The sequence below is a fragment of the Condylura cristata genome, unplaced genomic scaffold (assembly GCF_000260355.1).
Source record: "Condylura cristata isolate star-nosed mole 26May11 unplaced genomic scaffold, ConCri1.0 scaffold00031, whole genome shotgun sequence".
Taxonomy (NCBI): Eukaryota; Metazoa; Chordata; class Mammalia; order Eulipotyphla; family Talpidae; genus Condylura; species Condylura cristata.
The window spans coordinates 869,752-875,890 of record NW_004567132.1 but is presented as its reverse complement, the minus strand read 5'-3'; positions in this window follow the sequence as shown (position 1 = coordinate 875,890).

Sequence of the window (6,139 nt, the reverse complement as noted above, 5' to 3'; positions counted from 1 at the left end):
TGATTGCAGCTACATTTGCCATCATCTTTCCACATTTTCCACTATCATGCAGACACGATAGGACTGACTTTCTTACTTACTGTTATACCAATTGTAGTATTTTTTCGTGCTCAGTGACCCCTGAGGCTAGCCAAGTGTTGTTGAAGGGACTTCTTGAGATTTTTTAAAAAGGTTATTTGGGCTACTTCAGTGAGAGGGTGACATATGTAAACTCCCTGCATAGAGAAGCTCAGAAAATGCCAGGGTCTAGTTACCCTTTGTTTGCTCTTAGTGAGATTATTGTCCAACTTCAGCCCAGAACAAGTTAAGCCCAAGGACAACTATAGTCTCTAAGAAGAGAACATAATTGTGCTATACATGGAATGTAATGTTTTCACTTTGGGAAACTTAGGAAGAATAATGCTTTAAACCTATGCAGCTGGGAGGAAAAACTATTTGTTGGCTATTTTAAAAAGTAAGTGTTTTAAGAAGTAACTCAGGGAGGTCTAAAACAAAGATCTTTCTCATTTCTTATGTTCTGTAGGAGCATGAAAAACCCTTTGCAAGGGGCTTCTCCGGTGGTCTAAGGGTTAAGTCTCAGAACTATCACTGCTACACCTGAGTTTGATTCCTGTCCTCTCCTGTCTCACCTGCTGCTCCTCTCAGCAGTGTGTTCTAGTAAGTCTGCCTGTTCTACTCCCCACTCTGTCTCTGGTGAATCCTCTCACCCCAGTTCTTCTATGTAAAATAAACACACACACACACAAACTCACAGGCAAGCCTTGTTTAAACCAGATGTGCATGTCCCAGCTCATTAGCTACTTCTCAGCTTGTCACCCAAAAGAGTAATAGCCACTTGTTTCTTAGAACAACAGTGCTGATTCTCACTACCCAGATTTCTGAGTAAGAGGTTTCTTCTGGTCATCAGTAACACAGAGTTGCTTTTGTCTATGTGTGAATCTGACCCTTGAGTGGTCCAAGTAAATAATCTTGTTTCTTGAAATTTGGTTAACTGGACAGTGCTTGAGATATAAGGAGAGGAATTAGGATTTTTATTTTATGATAGCTTATTTTTACATCATTTTGTGCATTTTTCCATCTCAGTTACAATCCCCTTGGGTTTCCCATCACCAAATCACCCATGTGCCACCACCATAGTCAAGTGCATTTCCCTTCCCCCACTGTTTTTGATCCCATTCTCCACTCCACCCCCACAAAATGTCTCTGATATATATCTGTTCATCATTATCACTATTTTCTTGCCAGTTCCATTATATTCCTACTATGAGAGAAACCACCCAGTATTTTTCCTTTTCCTTCTGACTTATTTCACTAAGTATGATCTTTTCCAGCTCCATTCATGTTGCTGCAAAAGATATGTGTTTCTTTTTCTTGGTTGCTGAATAATATTCCATTTTGTATATGTATCACATCTTTTTAATCTAGTCATCCATTTGGGCATTTGGGCTGTTTCCATGTCTTTCCAATTGTGAATAAAGCAACAATGAACATGGGGGTGCAGGTATTTTTTTTTTGAATCAGTGTTTTTGTGTCTTTTGGGTAGATATCTAGGAGTGGGATTGCTGGGTCGTAGGGAAGCTCCATGTTTAGCAGTTTGAGGAACCTCCGAACAGTTTCCCATAGTGGCTGTACTAGTTTGCATTCCCATCAGCAGTGCAGGAGAGTTCCTTTTTCTCCACATCCTTGCCAACATTTGTTGTTGCTAGTTTGAAGATGTGCCATTCTCACTGGAGTGAGGTGGTATCACGTTGTGGTTTTAATTTGCATCTCCATTATTACAAGTGATGTTGAACATTTTTTCATATGCTTATTGGTCATCTGCATTTCCTCTTTGAGAAGTGTCTTTTTAGCTCCTCTGCCCATTTTTTGAGAGGGTTGTTTATTTTTGTTGAGTTTCATCAGTTCTTTGTTCATCTTTGTGATCAATCCTTTATCGCTAGTTTTGTGCAAGAAAAATTTTTCCCAGTCAGTGGATGTTTGTTTGTTTTTTGTAATGTCTTTTTTGCTATACAGAAGCTCTTTAACTCGATGTAGTCCCATCTATTTATCCTTGCCTTCACTATTGTTGCATTGGGTGTTCTATCTTTAAAGATGTCGCTGAAGTGTATGTCGTGTAGTGTTTGGCCCATCTTTGCTTCCAGGTATTTTATGGTTTCTGTTCTTATGTCTAGGTCTTTAATCCACTTCGAGTTGACTTTTGTGTATGGTGTGAGGTAGTGATCTAGTTTCATTTTTTTTGCATGTAGGTTCCCAGTTTTCCCAGCACCATTTGCATTTAGATATAATATTGATATACTGGCACCTACATTTGCCATTTTACTCCTTTTGTATTTTTATTCCTTGTTTTGAACTGTTCTTGTTCTTTCTTCTGTTGGATTTTGTTTGAGGACTTCTTGTACTAGTTTTTGGAGTGGGGGTTTAGTCTTGACGAAATTGTGGAGTTTCTGTTTGTCTGAGAATGTCCTTTTTCTTTCTTTGTAGAGAAAGGAGAGCTTCGCAGGGTAAAGTATTCTTGGTTGGCATTTAATGCTTTGGAGTTTGTTGAGTATGTCCCTTCACTCTCTTCTTGCCCGTAGTGTTTCTTTGGAGAAGTCTGATGTCATCCGGATAAGTTTCCCTTTTAGGTTATTTGTTTCTTTCCTCTTATCAGTCTCATTTTCCTGTCTTCTATTCTTAGAATTTTTATTGTAATGTGTTTTGGTGTTTTTCTCTTCTCGTCATGGTAGTTTTTATGTCTTCTTGGATGTCTACTTTCATGACCTTCTTCATATTGGGGACGTTCTCTTCTATTATCTTTGTGACTATTTTCTCTATTCCTTGGCCTTTCTCTTCGCCTTCTGGGATACCTATAACTGTGATGTTTCCTTTCCTAATTGTGTCAGATAGCTCTTGGTGTTTCTTCATTCCTGTTCCTTTTTACTTGTCTTTTTTTCTGTCTTAATTCTCTGTTTCTGTGTCTTCAAGGGTGCTGATTTGTTCTTCCATTTCATATATTCTGTTTTCATTACTTTCCCCAGCATTCTTTATCTCCTCTAGTGGCCTTTTCATTGCCTGTTTTTCTTCTATTTCCTTTTTTAATGTCTCATTTTCTTTCTTTAGTTCGTTGATTGCTTGTCTCATATCTTTTTCATTTTTTTCATGTCTTTCATTCATTTCTGTGTTTGCATTTTCAATTCCATTTCATTTTTTTTTTCCTTCTCATCTTCTTTTTTTTTTCTTTATCATGATGATTCTGAATTCTTTATCTGGTAGGCTGAGCCATTCTTCTATTTTGTTGGTGGCTTCTGCTAACTGATCTTTTTGTGGTGAATTTTCCCCCTGTGGACTTGCTTGCTTGAATACTTGTTTGTCTTCTTTTCCCTGTTGTGTATTTTCTAATACTTTCTATTTGTTGAGACATGGTGTTGCTATTATTGACTGCATTCTTTTTGGATGTTCTTTCTGGAATGGCAGAGGGACTTCCAGACACTTCAGTTGTAGAGAGTATTCTCGTTTTGTCTCAATATCTCCTGTTTTTCCAGCCCCTACTGTGTGGAATTATGTATGTCATTTCTGCCAGTGACACTCAGGGGTCTCTTGTGGTGTTTAGCTTCTTGTTGTAGCTTGTTGAGTCCTTGTCTCTGGAAGGTGCCTTTTGATCTTTGTAGCCTTCTGATGCCCCAGGTTCCCTCTATGCTTCGATGCAGCCCCAGAGGGTGGGGTGCATTAGAAGTGTTGCAGCTGGGCCTGTAGTTGAGCCAGTCACTGGTTTTGTTTATTTTTTGGGCACTGTGAGCCTTGCTAGGCAGTGGGTGCCTTACTGGCTCACACATCTTACAGCCACTGCTGTTCAGTAACAACTTGTGTCCTAGTTCTGCACACACCCCCGTTGTGCAGGCTATCAGTCCTTCCTCTAGGCCTCCAGGGTCCTTTGTATCCACTCAGAGCTGTCTCTCCCTGAGCAGTCTTTCCCTACCACTTTGGGGAATGTTAATGGGCCTGTTTTGTTTTGGTTTTTTAAGATTTATTTATTTGTGCATACTACAGAACTGGGGTACAGGCCAGAGGCTCAGGGGCGGTGAGAGGCTTCACCAGAAACATAGTGGGGAGCAGAACAGGCAGATCGACGAAGTACACTGCTGAGGGGAGCAGCGGGCAGGTCAGGAGAGGCCTGCCATGCCATGTTGCCACCTCAGAGGCAGGCGTGGATTAAACTCATTGGAAAGTGGCTTTAGCTTCTCAGTGCTGTGCTTTAACCTGCTGCGCCCCCTAGGGAGGGCCTAATGGGCCTGTTTTGATACAGTCTGATGGTTTTTCCACCCCTTTTATCTTAGGGGCTTTGTGAACGTGCTGGCCCTGCCTTAGTGACTAATGCTAGGAACAAGCCCCCAGGCCTATGCTGTGGGGGTGAGTGAAAGGGTTGCATGCCTTGCAGCTGCCCCAGTCACCAGATCGCCGGATTTTTCTTCCCCACTCCCCAGGCTCTATGTGCCCATTTGTGCTGTCTTTCCCCCTTCCCCTGAGCTAGGTTCTACTCACCTAGCCAAATGAGCAGAAAGCCTCCATCTGCAGCTAGAGCCTGGGCGTTCCCCTGATAGATCGGAGTTGCAGTATTCCACTTATCCTGTCTGTGGTGCTTCTGAGTAGGAGTTCCCTTTTTGAAACTCCCCAATCACCAATTCTCCCTCAGTTATCTTCCTTTTAGTGAGTCCAGGGTGCTCTCATTTGGGTTGAAACTCGTAGCATGTTAGTCTATAGTCCTTTTTTATATATTCCCACATAAGCTTGGATATAGTCATCTTGGCATCTTTACTCTGCCGCCATCTTGCCCGTTCCCGAGCTGGTTGAGCTGGTCTGTCAGCATCTTTTCCCAGTGCCCAGGTGCTCTGGATCAGATCTGCAGTCTTTCCTCAGCCTGGGCTCCACTCACTGAGCTAAGCTGTGTCCCTTCACCTCCAGGGCTTTATTGAGGGGCAAAGCAGCTCCTGCATCCAGCCAAACCTCCAGGTGCCTAAACACTCCTGGGGTGGGAGAGGGGAGCTCTCTTATCTGAACTCCCCAATTGCTGATTTTCCCTCTGTTATCTTCCTTCTAGTGAGTCCAGGGTATTCTCATTGGGTTGAAACTCATAGTATGTAAGTCTATAGTCTGTTTTCGTCCTAAATTCCTGGGCGAGCCTGGATGCTGTGATCTTGGCTGTTTACTCTGCTGCCATCTTGCCATCTCCGGAATTAGGTTTTTGTGGTAGTCCTGTAGTGTGATCCTGAGCCAGGCCATCTCATAGTTTATTTGTCTAGAATATAAAAGGTGGGGTGTGTAGTTAGGGTGAGGTTTATGCTTAGAGATATTTTGGGGGCTGGCTTGAGGCTATTCCTTTCTTCCTCTCCTCCTCTTCTTCCCCCTCCTTCAGTACTCTCCTTCCTCCTTCCCTTGAGCTCCCCCTTCTCCCTGTATTTAACTATTCAAACTCTCTACTGTGGACCCATCTGATGTATCATCACTTATAAAGTCTCCTAAACACCTTTTCTAACTGTATGTGCACTTCCATCCCCCTTCCTGTTCACATCATCTCTTTTACCCTTCTGAAATCCACATTTCCTCTTCATTTTCTTCTCTTTTCATGCTCCCTTTTCCCTCTTGCCATCCCCTTATAATCTTTTTATTCCCTAAATTACTGAAATGCTTAATTTGGCCTGGCCAGCCACTGAAGAGTGAACATTTGAAGGAATGTTGTTATGCCCATAGCAGATGGAGTTGTGCACATATCTGGAGTTCTGAAGGGGTGTGAGGGTGGGGCTTGGTAAGGAAAAGTTCTTTCTTTAAATAGTAACATCAAGATAAAACTTGTTAATGAATTCAGTAGTTCTCAATTCAGTTCCTTATTTTTCTCTATATTTTAGAGAAAATTTGATTCTCATCTGAAGACTACATATCGAGAAAGGAAGGTGTGGTAGAACTTCAAGTGCATGCAATTGCCCAAGTAATAATTTGTATCACAAGGTCTATAGTTTTCTTTCCTTCCTTCTTTCTTTCCTTCCTTCTTTCTTTCCTTCCTTCTTTCTTTCCTTCCTTCTTTCTTTCCTTCCTTCTTTCTTTCCTTCCTTCTTTCTTTCTTTCTTTCTTTCTTTCTTTCTTTCTTTCTTTCTTTCTTTCTTTCTTT